The following is a 22,066-nucleotide window of genomic DNA, read 5'->3' as shown; positions in this document are numbered from 1 at the left end:
CTATTGGGTCGAAAACATCCAGGGGCTCCGGACGATAAGTCCTTAGCCGTTTTGGCGAGGCTCTTTGTGTGGCGCCTGCGCATCGGCGCCACACATGCTAGTACGGCGCCCGTGGCGTCGGCGCCACATATAGAGCCTCGCCAAAACGACTAAGTCCCAGACGAATTGTCTCACAGTATGTTTTGGGCAATTGTAAGGGCATGTGTGGCACCGTTGGGAGGGGCGCCACACATGCTGCCACGTCGGATCGGCGCACCAGCTCAGCGTCGAGGGCGCCACGTCGGCTGGGAGAGTGGCGCCGGCAGGAGGGGCGCCACACTGGCATGTGTGGCGCCGATGGGAGGGGCGCCACACAAAAGGGTAAGATGGGTGAAATAGTTTCGCCGGAGGGTCAGTCTGTGCTTTTCTTTAAGTTTTGGGTTATTTTTGTGCAAATCGCCCACAATCTCCATCTCTGTGTATATGTGCATGAGGCATTGTGATGTAAGGGCATCTCCAGGTGTGCGACGCAAACGAACGGCTGAGCGACCATTTTCGTCCGCCGTGATCGGAAATGCGTCTAGGGCCTGCTCTAGCGGGGCGACGCAAAGTGACTGGCCATCCGCGGAGACGCAAACCTGGCCCAAATATGTGCCAGGTTTGCGTCTCCGCGGACGCTCCGCGGTCGCGGAAAGTGTCCGCGTTGGGTGCATCCGGGCCCGGTCGGCGGTGACTAGGTAAGCAAAAGTTTTTTTTCATTACTATTGATTGGCCAAAAGGACCATCTTTACAGAGATGGTTAGTTGAATTAACCTAAAACTACAACGGCCGTACCTACTCGCCATCGCGTGGCCTACACCGGCCTCGGTTACTCGCAGTCACGCGGCCTACTACTGGCCGCCGGAGGGGTCGGCGCCGTCGTCTAAGCGCGAGCTCTTCGCGCACTCCGCACGCCGAGCACGCCGGCGATCGGACATCTCGTCCCGCCTGCGGCGTTCGAGGGCCTCGGCCAGAGAGGAGTCCCACAGAAGTGTCCTGGCCATAGAGTTGGCCTCCTCCGCCGTCGCCAGGGCCGCCGCCTCCTCCTCCTTCGCCTGGGCCGCCGCCAGCAACCCCGCCAGATGGGCGACGAAGCGGGCCATGTCCCTAGCCGCCTCCGCCACCACTTCATCCCTGGCGGCGATGGCGACCGCCAGCTCCCGGTTGTCCTGCTCGACCCGCGCGGGAGAAGGGCCCCTCCGCTGGAGCTAGTCCAGGTCAGAGCACAGTAATGTAGGGATACGTAGCATAGAAAACAAAAAATTTCCTACCGTAAGAACGCAATCCAAGCCAAGATGCAATCTAGAAGATGGGAGCAACAAGGAGATGAACGAGACTAACCCTTGAAGATTTCCAAAGCCTATAAGAGTAGGCGCTTATTGCTGCGGTAGACGATCACTTGCCGCTTGCAAAAGCGCGTAGAAGATCTTGATCACGGTGCCACGATCGGGCAGCACCTCCGTACTCGGTCACACGTTCGGTGTTGATGAAGACGACGTCCTTCTCCCCGTTCCAGCGGGCAGCGGAAGTAGTAGATCCTCCTCGGAATCCCGACAGCACGACGGCGTGGTGGCGGTGGTGGTGGAGATCTCCGGCGGAGCTTCGCTAAGCATATGCGGGAGATATGGTGGAGGAGGGGCGCTAGGGTTTGGGAGAGAGGGTCTAGGGCGCCGGCCACTTGGGGGCTGCGGCCTAGGAGGGCTTGGTGTGGCCGGCCAGCCCCTCTCCTCCCCTCTTTATATAGGTGGAAGCCCCAAGGTTTAGGTCAAAGTGTCCGAATAAGACCCCAACAAAAACCTTCCATGTGACCAAACCTAGGGGGAGTGGGACTCCCCCTTTTCCTTGGTGGGGTGGCCGGCCACCATGGTGAGGAGTCCACTTGGGACTCCTCCTCCCTTAGGTTGGCCGGCCAAGGTGGGTGGAGTGCCTCTGGGACTCCACCTTCCATCCTTATTTCTTCCGGACTTTTCTAGAACCTTCTAGAACCTGCCATAAATGCACCGGATCATTTCCAAACTTGGAATATGACTTCCTATATATGAATCTTATTCTCCGGACCATTCCGGACCTCCTCATGATGTCCTGGATCCCATCCGAGACTCCGAACAAAACTTCGAACTCCATTCCTTATTCCATATCTACTTAAACGACATCAAACCTTAAGTGTGTCACCCTACGGTTCGCGAACTATGTAGACATGGTCGAGATCTCTCTCCAACCAATAACCAATAGCGGGATCTGGAGATCCATAATGGCTCCAACATATTCAACGATGAGTTAGTGATCGAATGAACCATTCACATACGATACCAATTCCCTTTGTCACGCGATATTTTACTTGTCCGAGGTTTGATCATCGGTATCTCTATACCTTGTTCAACCTCGTCTCCTGACAAGTACTCTTTACTCGTACCGTGGTATGTTGTCTCTTATGAACCATTCATATGCTTGCAAGCTATTTAGACGACATTCCACCGAGAGGGCCCAGAGTATATCTATCCGTCATCGGGATGGACAAATCCCACTGTTGATCCATATGCCTCAACTCATACTTTCCGGATACTTAATCCCACCTTTATAACCACCCATTTACGCAGTGGCGTTTGATGTAATCAAAGTACCTTTCCAGCATAAGTGATTTACATGATCTCATGGTCATAAGGACTAGGTAACTATGTATCGAAAGCTTATAGCAAATAACTTAATGACGTGATCTTATGCTACGCTTAATTGGGTGTATCCATTACATCATTCACATAATGATATAACCTTGTTATTAATAACATCCAATGTTCATGATTATGAAACTAATCATCTATTAATCAACAAGCTAGTTAAGAGGCTTTACTAGGGACTCATTGTTGTTTACATAACACACATGTATCAATGTTTCGGTTAATACAATTATAGCATGGTATATAAACATTTATCATAAACATAAAGATATATAATAACCACTTTTATTATTGCCTCTTGGGCATATCTCCAACAGTCTCCCACTTGCACTAGAGTCAATAATCTAGATTACATTGTAATGTACCTAACACCCATGACATTCTGGTGTTGGTCATACTTTTCCCTAGGGAGAGCTTTAGTCAACGGTTCTGACACACTCAGAAACGTATGTATTTTGCAATTCATTTGCGTCTTCACGCATCACTCATTTTCCAAATGAGTCGGCATTAAATATGTTTGATCTTCTGGTGGAACCTTAATTCCGCGGTCTGAAATATGTCACTAATATTGTCATACACAATATAGCTTCAAAGTTCTGACACTATCGGAACTACACCAAGTTCTTAAAGAACCTCTTGACTTAACATCTTCAGTCATTGTCAAAACAACGACATATTCTGCCTTTGTTTGTAGAATCCGTCACAACATTTAGAACTCTTCTAAATCTAGCATTGTGCTACCTTTTAAACAACACTTAGCCTAATTTTGAGATTGAAATTTTATTTTTATATGTGACAAAACCAATATCGGTGCAACACCTTACAGCGATTTGTTTGTCATTTCTCCATACAAAACTATTTATATATCCTTGGTTCTTCTAAAGTACACAGGGATATTCTTACTGTTTGTCCAATGATTATCACATGAATCATTCTGGTATATGCTCCTAACATTTTAGAGCACAGGACATCTGATTGTGTACATATTAATTGTGATCCGAATCACTCATGTGTTTTTACTCATTGAGTGTCAGATACACTCAAGTTTTGTTAAAACTTCACATGACAAGAACATTTTCTTAATATTTCTATATTGAACTACTTCAATATCCTTTCTATGTACTTTGATTTAAACTTATTATGTGTTTCAATCTATCTTCATAGATCTTGACACTAAATATATTTCAGTCCATATCCTTTCATTGAAGTTAATTCTCAATGAAACCTTTTATAATCAAGTATATAATTACATCATTTATAACCAACTATATGTATCTACATAAAGTATTATAAATATGTCTCAGCGCTCCCACTTAATTTCTTGCAAATGCAAGCCTCTTCATCGTCTCTGATGAAATCAAAAACTTTTTGACTATTTCATCTGGTGAAGATTCCAACTCCGCGATACTTACTTCACCCATTTTGAAGTTCGTATACCTATCTAGTATTCCACGGACTAACAAAACTCTTGGTTGTATCTTGTATACAACTTTACTACACACTTCTGTTAAGTAATGTATTTTGCCATCCTACTATCATATCTCATGAAAGAAATATGTAGTGATTACTAGAATAATCCACATAGACTATAAGTATTGCTACGGAAGATCTAATCTTATCGTAGTCAACTCTTTGAATTTTGTCGTAAACAACTTTTCGACAAGTCAAGCTTATTCAAGGATATTCCATCCAAGTTCATCAATTTTATAGATCCATTTACTTTCAAAAAGTATTCATCTATCTTGGATTTCATGGCGTATAGCCATTTTAACGGAGTCAGAGCCCATCATAACTTCTTTGTATGTAGTTGGTTTATTATTGTTCAAAAACAATCCTTTGTTCACAAATCATTTATTTTATCACAAAGTAAACCATACCTACAAGGTTCAATAAGTACTTCGATCTCCATGACTATAACATTTTGTAGACATGGGAGCCATGATCGTCGTGGCCGCTTCCGGAACCAATTCCGATGCTGCGCTACTCTGATCATTATGCTCAGGTTCATAAACCTTATCAAGTTTTATTGTCCTCCCACTCAAATACTTCGCTAAAAACAATTTCTTGGAAATAAGTAAGAAACATCTACAAACACTTTTGTCTTTGTCTCCATAGTGGAAAGAATTCCCAATCAATTCTGTGGGATAACCAACAAAGACATTCATCCGATTTTGGTTGTAAACTTATTTACTTTATGCTATGCATTCCAAAATTTAAGAAAGGACTATTAGGGTTCATACCCATGCCATAACTCGTATGGTGTCATTTCAACGGATCATGATGATGCTCTATTCAGTGTAAAAGCGGTAGTCTCTAAAGCATAATCCACAAAAATATAATGGCATCAATATTTTATCTCATCATTGATCCAACAAGGTTTGGATACATCTCTCGGATACTCCATCATCATTATGATACTCCAAGAAACGTGAGTTGTAGAACAATTTCATAACTCTCTTAGATGTTCGCTAAAACTCGTAATTCAAATATTTTCCACCATGATCCAATCATAGATATTTGACTTTTCTATTACGATGATTTCCACTTCATGCTGAATTTTATTTGAATCCATTCAAATGTTTCAAACTTCTTCCTTATCGAATATATCCACATTTATATACTCAATTTATTGTTGGAAGTTTTCATGAAGTAGAAGAATCTCCCGCACACAACTATACACAGTGAACCACATACATCATCATGTATATTTCCACTAAGTTAGTTGCCCATTCAACTCTTGGCCTATGAACGGTATTTTAGTCATTCTTTTTAGAAAATATTTGCAAGTGCCAAACGATTCAAAAAATCGAATGACTCCAAAAATCCATTTGCATGGAGTTCATTCATGCGTTCCTTTCTAATATGACCTAAATTGCGGTTCCACAAATAAGTGGAATTCAAATCATTTGCCTTATGCCATTTTAGCGTCAGTATTATGTATGTGTGTTTCACCATTAAGATTTATAATAACTTATCCATCGTACATGGAGTAATGTCATAATTTGAACAACTCATTGTTTTCATTTGACCAGAGCAAAATAACAATTATTAAGTTCTTTATTATAAATTCTAAGGACTAGATAGGATGCCAACGACGAACATAATAACACTTTATTTTTGTTCCAAAAGTGCATTCCTATCATATTCCTTGTCAGTCACTTAGGCCATTGTATTCTTGTATTGCGTTGTTTTGTATGACATTTCATACCAACCAATCTTTACTATTAAATTGCTAACCGTTGTTCGTACGTGTACGTCGCGGCTGTTCACCGCGTCGAACGTTCCCGCGAGCACATATGGGCCGAGGCCCGAAAAAGCTCTGAAACGTTTTCCTCATTAGCATGGAGGCGGGGCAGCGACGACTCGGACCAGAACGGCGGCGGCAGGGACGAGGGCGTTACGCGACGGAATACAACAGTTCCCGGCCGGAGGGTCGCTCCTACCGGTGGCCTCCTGTTGGTGGTCGCCTGCCGGAGTTGGTGCTCCACGATCTCATGTTGCCGGCCTTGTCTCTGAGCTGCCGCGATGGCACTAGAACCAGAACAAAACAAATTTTTTTGATTCGATTCACCACACAAAAAATAGATGCAGAAAAGGAAGCCATAAAAAATTGATTCACCACACAAAAATCGATCCAAGAAAACTAACCCACTCCGTCATGCTAGAAGTAGCAGGAGCTCCACGCAAAATCAATCCAGTAATCTGGCTCACCACCAAGGTCTGTTCTTAATCTTGCAGCGGTGCCTATCTCTGTTCAAAGTAGCAAGAGCAGCCACAATTGCCTAGGTCCTCGCCATCCAGTAGTAACGTTGATTCCTCCGGTCCCTCAGCCGTGTGCGCCGTCTCCTACCGTCCGACAGCTGCTAATACAGTCTCCTTCGACGAGGCCGTCCTTCTTACACCGATGTCCAGCCGATCCAACTATTGCTCTCTTGTCCGGCAGCTCCTCCAGCTCTCATCCATGTCTGATCTGGGAATTTCGGAATTGGCAAGAGGAAGGGAGAAGCTCGGTGAGGAAACTGCATCAGGACAAAAGCTGACTCCTGGGTCCCACAAACAGTGCTAAATACTGGAGTAGACTGAGTCAACATTTTACTAGCTGGGTTGTCCAGACTAGGAGGGGGTGGTATGCTTTTTCTGTTGTTGAAGATTTTCTTTTTCTGCTTCTATTTTCATACAAAACAAGTAAAATGAGTGTTTGAAGAGATTTTAAAAGGGCAAAATATGTCTAAATTAAAAATAATTTTGCAAATATTAAGGCAAAATAGTCACCGGCACTAGGGTGCGCGAGGTTGGGTTGCCATGTCCGTATATAGAACAATGGCTATAGATGACACACACGAGATCACCGAGCAATTGAAATTATCCTCATTGTTATGTATGAGTTTTTGTCGGAGAGTGATGTCGTTTGATGTTGATAGTGTCTTTGCCCCCACACACCAGAGATCGCAGCGCTCTCTTCTCCCCCGCACGCAGCACGCTGCTGCTGCAACACCCGGGACACAGCTGTTTCGCGGCGCACAATCATTCCTTGTCCGGTTATTCATATGATGGCTCACTGGGTTCAGCTTTGGGCCCTCCTTTCGCCAGAGAGACAGCGGGATGCCATGGCTACTGGATGCATACGGCTCCAGACGATCGCTCAGGATATCTTGTGCCAGGCTGGCTGACGGCATACTAGGAGGCTACAGTGATGTGTAGTGCTACTATGTTTTATTTGTTTCACTGGTTGATTCTTGTATCAACTGTAGGCGATGATTGTGTTGTGAGTTTTGTAAGACTAAATTACTACTTTATTAATAAAAGGCCGTGTGCATCATCATGATGCAGAAGCCGGGGTTTTCACTCCCCATTTTGAAAAAAAAAAACGCGTTAGAGAGCATAGCCAGGGCTATCACTGCTTCTGGTTTGCTTCGTCGATGAAGATGTTGTTACAGAGAATGACAACGCCGACACTGGTCAGTTGGCTTAAATCGTTAGGACATTTTCTTTGTTGCATTTTTTAAATCGACATGATGTTCACTATTGCATTGTAAAAAAAGTAGGCTCAATTAAGGACTCCATACCATTTAGATTCGATTCAAGTAAGAAATGCAACATATGAAATGTTGTTCACTTAATTTAATATGACCGTAGCAACGCACGGGTTTTGTGCTAGTATGGTACTAATACCCAAGAATTTCATTGTGTGACCAAACTAGGAATACAACCATAACATGTATATCATGTATATACACCTGAGCTAGACTTTCTAGTCTTCTCTTTTCTTTCTGCCACAATATCTTTTGTAGTTTCTCTTTTAGCTTTCCTCATTATTTAGAAAATAATTCACCTTCAATAACTTCTAGGTTTGTTGGTCAAATACCAATAACCTTGAGGTTCTTACTTTGAAGTTGATCATCATATGACAAGTGTTTCAGATTTCACTATTAGTAACTTTGTAATATGATGAACAATTTCACTCATATGACGACTTTTCCGAGACCATGTCTGTACATGCTAGGCTCGTAAAGTTTAACCTCAGTATTCGCATATGCAAATCTGGATTGCACCCGTTGTATGCACACGTAGAATCTATAACACCCGATCATCACGTGATGCTACGAAACGACGAGTCTTAGCAACGGTGCATACTAAGGACGATCACTTCATGGATATGCGAATATCGTTAGTGCCCCAATAATTTGAGGATTGGGACGCCTTGCGTCTACAACCTTCCTACATTCCCATAAAACTTATGAGTTTATGTAGTCTCACCAAATTATATTCTATCATCTTGCAATAAGGTCTTAGATATCACATATATCTCATACCTTGATTATTTCTGAAAACAAAATTTTCAGCTCCTTACTTTTCAAACAGATTTGAACTTCAAGTTTCACGGAGACAAGATAACTTTAGGTACTAATTGAAACCATAGCTCTTTGAATCAACAATGTGAGGTTTACTAAAAGTTTGCAATAGGACTTAATCATTTCTTGATTCTTTAACAATACGGTACCAGTCCGTAAAGTTTCTTGTCAGATTTTAACAGTATTTCTATCTCAATTACAAGACTAGCGCTTGGTAGAAAACGGATGTCAATACTACAAATTAATTCAAAATACTACTCAGACTATGTTTATGATAATTAGTTCATGTTTTAATCTAATTACTAATGAACTCCCACCTAATACAACATCCCTCATAGTTGTTAAGTGGTACACGATCCACATCCACTACACCAAAACCGATCATCACGTGAGATGATGTAGCTTCAATGGTGAACATCAACATGTTGATCATATCATCCATATGACTCGTGTTCAACCTTTCGGTTTCCGTTGTCCCGAGGCCATGTCTGTACATGCTAGGCTCGTCAAGCAAACCCAAGTATTCCGCGTGTGCAACATGGCTTACACCCGTTGTATGTGAACGTTGAGTCTATCACATCCGATCATCACGAGATGCTTGAAACGACGAAGCGTGCAGCGGTGCATACGAGGGGAGAACACTTTATTATCTTGATATTAATGTGAGGGATCATCTTATAATGCTACCGTCGCGATCTAAGCAAAATAAGATGCATAAAGGATTAACATCACATGCAATTCATATGTGATATGATATGGCCCTTTAGTCTTTGCGCCTTCGATCTTCATCTCCAAAGCACGGACATGATCTCCATCATCAACGGGCATGATCTCCATCATCGTCGGCGTAGCGTCAAGGTCCATGGCGCCGTCTTCATGATTGTTCACCTCATGTAGCAACTATTACAACTACTTTGAAATACTACTCAACATGAAATTTAAAGACAACCATAAGGCTCCTGCCGGTTGCCACAATACAATAATGATCATCTCATACATATTCATCATCACATCATGGCCATATCACATCACCAAAACCTGCAAAAACAAGTTAGACGTCTCTAATTTGGTTTGCATATTTTACGTGGTTTAGGGTTTTCGAGTGAGATCTAATCTACCTACGAACATGAACCACAACGGTGATACTAGTGTTGTCAATAGAAGAGTAAATTGAATCTTCACTATAGTAGGAGAGATAGACACCCGCAAAGCCACTTATGCAATACAAGTTGCATGTCGAGCGTGGAGCAAATCTCATGAACGCGGTCATGTAAAGTTAGCCCGAGCCGCTTCATCCCACTATGCCACAAAGATGCAAAGTACTCAAACTAAAGACAACATAAGCATCAACGCCCACAAAACCATTGTGTTCTACTCGTGCAACCATCTATGCATAGACACGGCTCTGATACCACTGTAGGGATACGTAGCATAGAAAACAAAAAATTTCCTACCGCAAGAACGCAATCCAAGCCAAGATGCAATCTAGAAGATGGGAGCAACGAGGAGATGAACGAGACTAACCCTTGAAGATTTCCAAAGCCTATAAGAGTAGGCTCTTATTGCTGCGGTAGACGATCACTTGCCGCTTGCAAAAGCGCGTAGAAGATCTTGATCACGGTGCCACGATCAGGCAGCACCTCCGTACTCGGTCACACGTTCGGTGTTGATGAAGATGACGTCCTTCTCCCCGTTCCAGCGGGCAGCGGAAGTAGTAGATCCTCCTCGGAATCCCGACAGCACGACGGCGTGGTGGCGGTGGTGGTGGAGATCTCCGGCGGAGCTTCGCTAAGCATATGCGGGAGATATGGTGGAGGAGGGGCGCTAGGGTTTGGGAGAGAGGGTCTAGGGCGCCGGCCACTTGGGGGCTGCGGCCTAGGAGGGCTTGGTGTGGCCGGCCAGCCCCTCTCCTCCCCTCTTTATATAGGTGGAAGCCCCAAGGTTTAGGTCAAAGTGTCCGAATAAGACCCCAACAAAAACCTTCCATGTGACCAAACCTAGGGGGAGTGGGACTCCCCCTTTTCCTTGGTGGGGTGGCCGGCCACCATGGTGAGGAGTCCACCCTTAGGTTGGCCGGCCAAGGTGGGTGAGTGCCTCTGGGACTCCACCTTCCATCCTTATTTCTTCCGGACTTTTCTAGAACCTTCTAGAACCTGCCATAAATGCACCGGATCATTTCCAAATTTGGAATATGACTTCCTATATATGAATCTTATTCTCCGGACCATTCCGGACCTCCTCATGATGTCCTGGATCCCATCCGAGACTCCGAACAAAACTTCGAACTCCATTCCTTATTCCATATCTACTTAAACGACATCAAACATTAAGTGTGTCACCCTACGGTTCGCGAACTATGTAGACATGGTCGAGATCTCTCTCCGACCAATAACCAATAGAGGATCTGGAGATCCATAATGGCTCCCACATATTCAACGATGACTTAGTGATCGAATGAACCATTCACATACGATACCAATTCCCTTTGTCACGCGATATTTTACTTGTCCGAGGTTTGATCATCGGTATCTCTATACCTTGTTCAACCTCGTCTCCTGACAAGTACTCTTTACTAAATACCGTGGTATGTTGTCTCTTATGAACCATTCATATGCTTGCAAGCTATTTAGACGACATTCCACCGAGAGGGCCCAGAGTATATCTATCCGTCATCGGGATGGACAAATCCCACTGTTGATCCATATGCCTCAACTCGTACTTTCCGGATACTTAATCCCACCTTTATAACCACCCATTTACGCAGTGGCGTTTGATGTAATCAAAGTACCTTTCCAGCATAAGTGATTTACATGATCTTATGGTCATAAGGACTAGGTAACTATGTATCGAAAGCTTATAGCAAATAACTTAATGACGTGATCTTATGCTACGCTTAATTGGGTGTATCCATTACATCATTCACATAATGATATAACCTTGTTATTAATAACATCCAATGTTCATGATTATGAAACTAATCATCTATTAATCAACAAGCTAGTTAAGAGGCTTTACTAGGGACTCATTGTTGTTTACATAACACACATGTATCAATATTTCGGTTAATACAATTATAGCATGGTATATAAACATTTATCATAAACATAAAGATATATAATAACCACTTTTATTATTGCCTCTTGGGCATATCTCCAACAAGTAACCCCCCAGCCATGGCGATCGCATAGCTGTTGGCTTCCTCCTCCGCCAACCGCGCCTGGCGGCGCTGGGCGTCCCCAGCGAGGGTCTCGAAGGACGCAACCAGAATGAGCTGGTCGCCGGCGCAGTCGAAGCGGCCGGGGACGGGGGCATTGTCGTCCGCGATGTCGTGGATGACGGCGTCCGCTGGTGGCGCCGCCGAAGGGGCCGCCATCGCCGCCCGCGCCTCCGCGAGCTCCGCCCTGGCGTCGGCAAGCTCGGCCATGGCGTCCGCGGGCCGACGAAAACGGACATTTCGGACGTCCAAAATGCGTCGGCCCACTGGAGATGGCATCTCCAACGGCGACCCATCCCGCGTCCGCGTGTCCGCATGAGTCGAACCAGACAAAAACGCGGCCCATCACGCAGACCCATCCCTAAAACAGATGGCCGCGGCGTCCGAAATGACCCAAAGCCGGCCTAAATCTGGGACTCGTTTGCGTGGTCGTGGACACCGAGGGCTGCCCTCTCGCGTTCTTCCCTTGTCCTTCCCTGACCCGCCTGTCTGCCTCCCAAAATACACGCACTTCACTCCACTCCCAAATCCTACCAGCCATGTTATTATTTCATATTAAGTCTCAATCTGCAATGTACGTTAATACAATGAGTAAGGTGACAGTGGCAGTTACCTATGCATGAACACATGAACAGTGAGCTACGGTCCGCAAGCTAGCTGATTTTGCATATGCTTCAGCGTGCGGCGCCCCAGCGCTCGGCGCGGCATCCTACTGTGCAACGCCTCACGGCAAGGCGCGGCACCGACGCAGCTAGGGCCCACGCTGCCAGCGTGGCGGCGTGTGCGGCGCCTTTCACTATGGCGTGGCACAGTGATGTGCGGCGCCCTGTTCACCGGCGCGACAAAAAGAGGTTAGTTTTAGAAAATAGTTTCACGGAAGGTTTAATTTTCAAATTTGTTTCGTTCTAGGGTTATTTTTGTGGATTGTGCCTGAGAGGTGTACTGCCGTGCGGCCTGGGCAGCCGTGAGGGTGACGTGGTGGCGCTAGGGCCAGAGGGACGTCGGGTGGAATCATACCCACTACAAAGGTACACCCGGTTTTGTACTGCATCATGTGGGAACCGTAGCCAAACCCGTATAATAACCGCCGGAATACGGGGTTTCGGCTCTACCCGGCTGTCTAGCAGACCCCGTAAAAATGGCCCCCGCTCCAATTTTTGTTGTTTTCGATTACGCGGCGGGTCTTCGCCCCCTACTTGTGCGGGGTGGGAGCGGCGATAGAGGGCCAATCCAGTATCCCATTTCCCAAACCGTGCGCGGACATTTCAGTTCCCCCACCCGTTTTCCCCCGCGCGCCGCCGCAGCCACCCGCGCGCCACCGCCGGAATCCGTCAGATCCGCGCCCCTCCACCGCCCGCCGAGCCGCGCCGAGCTGCGTCGACGCCCGCCGCACCTCCGCCGCACCCCCGCCGAAGATCCGCGTCCCTCCGCGCGCGCCGCCGCACCCCCGCCGCGGTCTTCTCCGCCGTTTTCGCCGGTGAGTATTCCGCCGCGTTCTTGTTCGTTCTCGCCGGTAAAATGGAGGTGTTTGGGGCTGATGCATGCTTCACCGTGGTAGATGGCTTCGGAGGATGTGCACATGGCGGATTTGGACGCGACGTCGACCGATTGGTCCTCGTCGGATTCCGACGATTCGGACCTCAACGAGCTGCTCAACGAAGATGAGACGGAGATGATGCTGCTCCTGTTCGGCATGAAGCACATGGAGGACCGTGCCAAGCTGCTGGATCAGCGGAAAGGATCCATGATGGGGCGTATGTGCATTCGGAGGAACCGCGCACTCAGCCACGAACAACTGATGCAAGATTATTTTGCCGAGGTACCGACCTATCCTCCCCGCCTCTTCCGTAGAAGGTACCGAATGCGTAGGACTTTGTTCGAGAGAATAGTCAGAGATTGCGAGGCTAATTGCGATTATTTCAGCAAAGAAGAAATGCTGCCCAAGTCATGGGATTTAGCCCATATCAAAAAATATCTGCCGCAATGAGGGTGATTGCATACGGTATACCGGCAGATTATACCGATGAGTACCTTCGCATTGGTGTACAAACAACCACGGATTGCGTGCGTATGTTTGCCAAGATGGTGATCAAGTTGTATGGAGAGACGTATCTCCGAGCTCCAAATGAGGAAGATACAAAAAGGCTAATGGAGATCAATGAAATGAAGGGGTGGCCGGTGATGCTTGGTAGTTTGGATTTCATGCATTGGACATGGAAAAATTGTCCAAAAGCATGGCATGAAATGTATTGTGGCAAAAGCCGTGATGCTACCATTGTTCTTGAAGCTGTGGTCTCTCAAGACTTATGGATTTGGCATGCTTTTTTTGGATTGCCGGGGACACTCAACGACATCAACATCTTCAATAGATCCCCTTTGTTTGCAAGACTAGTTAAGGGTGAAGCACCAACTTGTAACTACAAAGTTATGAATAATGAGTACACCATGGGGTACTATCTCACAGATGGTATTTACCCTAACTATGCAACCCTTGTCAAGTCCATAAAAGAGAAAAAGGACAAGGCTTTGACAAGAAAAGAAGCTTGCTTCACCAAAAATCAAGAGGCATGCCACAAGGATACTGAGAGAGCTTTTGGTGTCTTGTAAGCAAAGTTTGCAATTGTCCGGGGTCCTGCAAGGTTTTGGGACAAGGAAACTCTTGTTGATATCATGACATGTTGTGTGATTCTTCACAACATGATCATTGAAGATGAAAGAGGTTTGAACTTGTCATGTTTCTATGACAATGTTGGCACCCGAGTGCAGCCCGAGAGGAACCCTGATCGGATTGAAGCTTTTCTTGTAGCTCATCGAGGCATTGAAAATGCCGAGACTCATCACCAGCTCACCCAAGATCTGATTGATCACCATTGGCAGTTGCATGGCCAATGAGTTATTACATTCATTTCCTATTATTGTATGTGCGAAACATTCATTTCCTATTGTTGTATGTGTGAAACATTTGTTATTTGTTTAATTCTTCCATTAGAACATTTGTTGACATTTCCAAAAAACACTATTGTAATAATTATGATGATTATTGTGTGATGTAAAACATTTATTTTATGTGAATGTTGTGTTGGTTCTAATATCCAATTTGTCAAAAAATCATGTTTTGAGGGGTTGAAAACTCGTCCGAGCTAGCAGACCCCGTATCCCCACCCCGTAAAACAGAATCTGTTTTACGGGGTGGGGATACGGGGTCTGCTACCCGTATCCCCACCCCGTAAAACAGAATCTGTTTTACGGGGTGGGGATACGGGGTCTGCTAGCTCGGACGAGTTTTCGGCCGGCGAAAAGTAAATACAGGGCCCTCTACTCGCGTTTTAAGGGGCGAAAAAATACGGGACCTGTTAGACATGGTCTAACCAATTTCATTTTTCTTTCAAAAACTAACTAGTATATCTTATTTTCTGCCCCTTTCCTTCTTCCTGTCACTTGCTTGTAAAAGACTTGTTATTTTCGTTATGAGAGTAATGGAAAGGGGCTAGCCCAGTTGGAAAAAAGGAAAAAGTGGGGCTTTCAAATATTATGAAAATTCCGAAATTATCGCGTAAGTCAGATTTTCTTTAAAAAATGAGTTTAAGAAATGAAATTTGCAAGAAAACAAAAAAGGAATAATAATATTCAACGGGGGCATCTTCAGCGGGGCGATGCAAATCGCACGCTAAAACGGACTTAAACCAACTGTTTGCATCGGGCCGAATGGTTGAAATCGACCGCGCATGCGTTTACGTCTAAGGGTGTCCCAGTGGCCCAACGCATAATCTTTTTTAATTGAAAACCCATAATTTACATAATTGTAAAAATACATTAAAAGGCTTATAGAAAATAAAAAGGGCCAGCAAAGCCTGCTAAAACCTAGCTACAGACTAATGCTCGTGGTCACTGACAAGGTCGATGAACTCCGGTATCCGCCATGGGAGCTGGAACGCCGACGGTGGAGGAGGAAGGGTAGCCTGCGGTGACTGCTGCCAGACTGTCGGCGGAGTAGGAAGATGTGGTGAAGGTGAACACAGATCCTAGGCCGTCGTGTGGCCGGAGGACTCGCCAGCCTCCCCTGCGCTAGCGAAGACTCACGAAGCTGGATGGAGAGGCCATCCCGCATAGAGAGTGGCCATTGCGATGGCAATGGGCTCCTCCTTGCAAATGTCTGGCGGCTGGGTCTCCGGATCCCACTTCTGGACGCTTTCGTCGTGTCCGTTGTCTCCTCCTTGAACATGGTCATCGGATGCGGCCTCGTACTCAGCCTTGGCGGCATCCTCGTCCACGTTGTTGTCACCGCATTCGCTCTCGTCGTCGTCAACCTCGTCGGCGTCAGTTGATGTAGTCGACGTCGCCGAGGTATCCCGCTTGGCGACGCGAGTCAAACTCCCGCGCCCCGAACGAGATCCAGTTGTAGGAGTTGAGCACGTACACCGGATCTTCTCGCAGATCGGGCGGCAAGATGGCTCGGTGGCGGCGCACCTCGTCATGGCGCTCTCGGCCCTCGCGTGGCACGGGAGAGACCGGCACACGCCTGGAGTTGAGGTACCAGCTGCCTACGGGCAGGCTAGCATCCGGCCATGGCACCGTCCGGTTCTCCTCCCAGCCGCTGCGCGCAAATTCGATGTGGGCGTACCGCTCTACCAGCGGCTTCTTGCCGGACCGCGAGCCGCTTGCCTCATGATCGTTCTTCGTCTTGCGGTACGGACAACCCTTTCCCATGGCGTCGGAATTATACTTCATTTATTACATGTAGAATTATACTTCATTTATTACAAAGTACATTTGCAAACAACAATAGGGAAACGTATATCTCGCTTAACTGATGTGACGATACCAATTACCATCTAAGTATTTTAACGTCTTCCAAGAATCTTGTCGCTGTGTATGGAGCAACTTAGAATACGTCTAGACATGCCTTCCTGTGCAAGTTGGTTAATCTGGCTAAATATAATCCACATCCTATGATTATAGGTGGGGATTTTAATTTGCTAAGATTTTCTTATGAGAAAAGTAGAGACGGATTTGACTGTTACTGGTTTTTCTTATTCAGTGATGTTATAGACAACTTGGATTTAAAATAGGTTTCAATGATTGGGAGATAGTTCACTTAGGAAAATAGTCTTCTAGAGCCGACACACAAGAAGCTGGATCATGTGCTTATGCACTCACAATGGGAATCAAAATTACCGATGGTCACTGTACGCGCTTTACATCGGATGAAGACTTTGTCGAATCACGCTCTCATACTTTTAACCACTGAAACACCTAGACCGCACGTAAACATCAATTTAAGTTTGAACTTGATTGGTTACACAGAGAAGGTTTTTAGAATTTGGTTTAAAATGTGTAAGACAGGCGAGTGGATGGTGTTAACCCATTCAAAAGTGAAATAATAAACTACGCGCTATGTGTAAATATCTTGGTTGATGGGCACGATATTTGGCTGGGCAGCTCAAAAGTGAAAAGGTTCAGTTATCATCCTTGATTGATGAGTTGGAGGTTGTCGTTGAGGTTAGGCCGCTATCTACGCAAGATATTGAAATAAAAGTCAATATAATACGACGATGGCTGGCATATTATGAGAAGAGTAGCTCAAATGGTACCAACGGTCTAACGTCTAATTTATTTTGGAAGGAGACTCGAACACAAGATATTTCCACAGTGTCGCTAAAGGCAGAGTTTCCGATGAGGAAAACGTCTATCGTACTGCGGCTTATCCAAAGGATGAGGTAAAAAAAGGTTGTTTTCAAACTGGAGTAGAACAAATCCCTAGGACTGGATGGTTTCCCAGCATAGTTATATTAAACTTCTCAGAGATAATCAAATGGGACCTGATGGCGTTATTCAGTGCTTTGCATGAAGGATAGCTCGACATATTTTTGCCTTAATTTTGGTGAGATGATTTTGTTACCTAAGGTTAAATGAAGAAGAAATGATCCGACAATATCGACCTATTTATCTTCTTAATGTAAGCTTCAAGATTTTCACAAAAACCACAACTATTAGGAAAAATTCGGTGAATGGTCATGTAGTGCGAGCCTCTCAGACTGTGTTCATGCAGGAAAGAAATATCTTTCATGGGGTACTGACCCTGCATAAACGGTTTATGATTTCCAACGGAGATGAATGGGATCATGCTAAAACTTGACTTTGAAAAAGCATATGACATGGTCACATGGTCTTTCCTTCAACAAATACTCTGAATGAAATGTTTTCCCGATGAGTGGCGTGCTCTAATTCATAAGTTTTTATCGGAGGAAGTGTTCCAATCAAAATCAATGATAACATTGGTAGATACTTCCATAGGAAAAAAGGATTAACACAAGGCGACCCATTATCACCCGTGCTATTTAATATATTGGGTGATATCCTAGGCATAATTGTTGAAGCTATTAGGTCTTAAAGTTAACTTCCATAAAAGTACATTGTTCTACTTCGGTGAGGCACAAGACGAGGCCACCCAGTATGCTGATCTTTTTAACTATGGGATATGTCAGTTCCCTATCGGTTATTTAGACATTCCGATTCATTAGCGGAGACTTACAAATGCTAAATGGAAACTCGTCGAGGAAAGACTCCAAAAATAGTTAAGTAGTTAGAAAGGAAAATGTTGATCCTAATTAACTTAGTACTCAGCAATATGGTATTGTATATGATTCCCTTCTTCTAGTTGCCCAAGTGATTCTTGCAGAGATTGAACTATTTCTAATCAAGATTCCTTTGGCAAGGAGATAGTGAGAAAAAATCGACTAGCTAAATGGAATATTATTTGACGTAGAAAAGATCAAGTAGGACTTGGTATTCATGACTTTGAGGTAAAAAACCCCAGCACTCCTTGGGAATATTCAAGCTTCTAATTAAATATGGGAATTGGCAAACCATCCTGAACCTGAAGAGAAACTATGTTCGCTCAAAGGCTTTGTCCCAGGTTTATTGGAAACCTAGGAACTCACACTTCTGGGCTGGTCTTATAGTGAAAAAGAAGTTCTTCTTTCCACATGTGTCATTTTCTATCAAGGATGTATCTCAGATAAGATTTTGGGAAGACAAGTGGCGAACAATATCTGCAATATACAATATTGTGCATCATAAATTGGATACTTCAGTAAAGGTGATGGAAACTTCACCTCCGAATGTGACGTTCATATGATATCTTGTTGGTCAAGGCTAGCATTCTAGAATGGTTTGCTTCAGTGTTTAGATATGGTTCAATTAACGCACGGAACTGACGAGTTTTGTTGGAATCTACACAAGATTAGAAAATTATCTGTGGGAGCCATGTATAGTGATTTGATCTAGCCTGATGTGCCAGTTGATAATAAAAGAAATTAGAAAATAAAGATACCGCTGAAAACTAAGGTTTTTACCTGATATCTTCGTAGAGGGGTAATTCTCACTAAGAACAACCTGGCAAAACTTAATTGGAATAGAAGTAAAAAAAAGTCTATCTTTTGTCATCATGAAGAGACTATTAAACACTTATTCTTCATGGCGCTATATGGCCAGTCATCCACATAGGTTATACCTTATACCAGTCACGTATCGTTAGGATGGGAGCGTTTTTCATTATTTGGTTACCCTGTCTGTGTAGAAATGATAAGGTTTTTAATGATAAAATGTGTTCTCTCTTACAAGTTATCTACTGGTGCATTCGTTTTCTTCATTCATGGTAGCCTCTTCAGCGCGTGGAGAATCAAAACCTATTTATGGATATGTCTAAACAGTTAGAGAACACGGTGAGAGAAAATTTTCCTAACATGGGTGGCAGCGTAATCTGCATATATATTGGACCTCTACCACCATAGGATATTGGAATTAACTTCCGGTGGTATATTTCAAGGATTCGGGATCAACTTCACAAGATGCATATGTTTAAAGGTATGAATTAAGAATCATGAACAAATAGAGATTCTCAATATATCCAATCATGCAAAGCAATGATTATAATAACTCGGAGCAAATGATTTCTCACATAAGATGTATAGATATGTCTTTTGAGAAAACCGCACCAAGAATCTCTTACTCAAACAAAAACCAAAAGATAAGCAAAGAAAGCTTTTTAATAAAAGTGGAGCTTGTTTGAGAAAACATGCCACCTAGGAACAAGATAATTAATAGTATCAACTCTAAGTGGCATAACCTCATATTTTCACATTTTCTAGGATTGTGATATGTACGAGACATATTACTCCCCCATAATGTGATAAAACATTTCTTCTAGTCAAGAGGCAATTAAAATTCGACTAGAGATGATTAATGGACATTAGAATTTAAATTTCTCATGAGTATGACACACCGCATAGTGACTAGATAATCTTGCAATATCAATACTAAGTGGTGGTATCCATGTACACATATTTTTAAAGAAAGAGAGATGCACAAGGCATATCACTTCCCCAAAATGGGATGTTCCATTAATCACTCAAAGAGAGCCAAATAAGATATCATCAAGATGCATTAGGCTCACAACAATACACAAGTATATGATGAGTCAAACAAACATACTTGAATACACAAGATAGGTAAGTAAGACACAACACATACAAACACATATTTGGTACAAAACCAAACATGCAAAGGGGCAAGTAACTTACAATAAATACGATGAGTTGAAGTATAAGTTACCGCAAAGAGGAGCATTGGATATAAGATATAGATGATAATTCATACGACTTGGCTTGGTCAAAATATAATATATGAAGATCCCTTAATTCTTCATGAAGTAGCCAAGTCTCCAATGCCCTCCACATACACCTATTGATCAAGTTTGAGTTTGTTGGTCCCCAACCAAGTTGGGTCCTAAGAGGTTAGTCATAATAGGCTTGGCAACCCAAATGGTTCTTTTCTTGAAACCACTTTGAGTTCCAACAAACTTGGCAAACACATTGCCATTCTTATCCTTCCCAAGAGATTAATCATCATTAATAATGATAGGGTTAGATAAGGTAACTTTTAAGCATGAAGAGGCAAAGTGCCCCTTCACACGACATAAGTAGCAAGTGTTCCCCTTTTTTCTTCTTTATTGATTTCTTCACTTGGGGAACTTTATCTTGATTCTTCTTGGGAAGTGGCCTATCTTCAACTTGAAGTTGAGCTTGTGATTGACCTTTACCATGAGGCCGCTTCCCTTGTTGCTTATTACTCAAGTGCTTCTTCTTCAATGGGCATGATCTAACATGATGCCCTTCGACCTTGCACTTGAAGCAAACAATCTTGGCCAAATCCTTGACTTTGTCTTGGCCCTTCTTCTTGTTGCTCTTGCTCTTGGACTTGTTCTTGTTATTGGAGTTGAATCCAAGTCCACTCTTGTCATTGGGGGATTGTTGCACACTCGACATCTTGTCAAGTGCGTATTTCCCTTCATGACGCTTTTCCAAGTCTTTCTTCAAAGAAAGGACTTGGGCCTTGAGCTCTTCGATTTCCTCTACATGGTTAGTAGAAATACAAGTACTAGAGGAAGTAGAAGCTTCATTGTTAGAGCACAAGGAAAAGCAAGTAATCCAACACAAGGTGTATCAATAGTTTGACTAGATGGATTACTAGGAATAGCACAAGGCAATATAGCATTTTGAGTAGAAGTTATGCTAATTTCCACATTAGGCTCTGATACGTCTCCGACGTATCGATAATTTCTTATGTTCCATGCCACATTATTGATGATATCTACATGTTTTATGCACACTTTATGTCATATTCGTGCATTTTCTGGAACTAACCTATTAACAAGATGCCGAAGTGCCAGTTGCTGTTTTCTGCTGTTTTTGGTTTCAGAAATCCTAGTAAGGAAATATTTTCGGAATCGGACGAAATCAACACCGAAAGTCTTAGAATTCCCGGAAGCTTCCAGAACACCGAAGGAGAGTCGGAGGCGGGCAGCAGGGGGCCCACACCATAAGGCGGCGTGGGTGGCCCCCTGGCCGCGCCAGCCTATGGTGTGGGGGCCCCAGCCACCTCCTTGCGCCGCCTCTCCGCCTATATATTTGTCCCTGACCTAAAAACATCGACCAGTTCGACGGAAACAGAGAAAACCATACAGAGCCGCCGCCATCGCGAAAGTCCAATTCGGGGGACAGAAGTCGCTGTTCCGGCACCCTGCCGGGACGGGGAATTGCCCCCGGAGCCATCTCCGCCGCCGTCTTCACCGCCATCTTCACCGCCATCGCTGCCTCCATGATGAGGAGGGAGTAATCCACCCCCGAGGCTGAGGGCTCCGCTGTAGCTATGTGGTTCATCTCTCTCCCATGTACCTCAATACAATAATCTCATGAGCTGCTTTACATGATTGAGATTCATATGAGTTTTGTATCACTATTCATCTA

The sequence above is a fragment of the Lolium perenne genome, chromosome 4, assembly GCF_019359855.2.
Source record: "Lolium perenne isolate Kyuss_39 chromosome 4, Kyuss_2.0, whole genome shotgun sequence".
Lineage (NCBI taxonomy): Eukaryota > Viridiplantae > Streptophyta > Magnoliopsida > Poales > Poaceae > Lolium > Lolium perenne.
Note: the sequence above shows the minus strand (reverse complement) of the source record.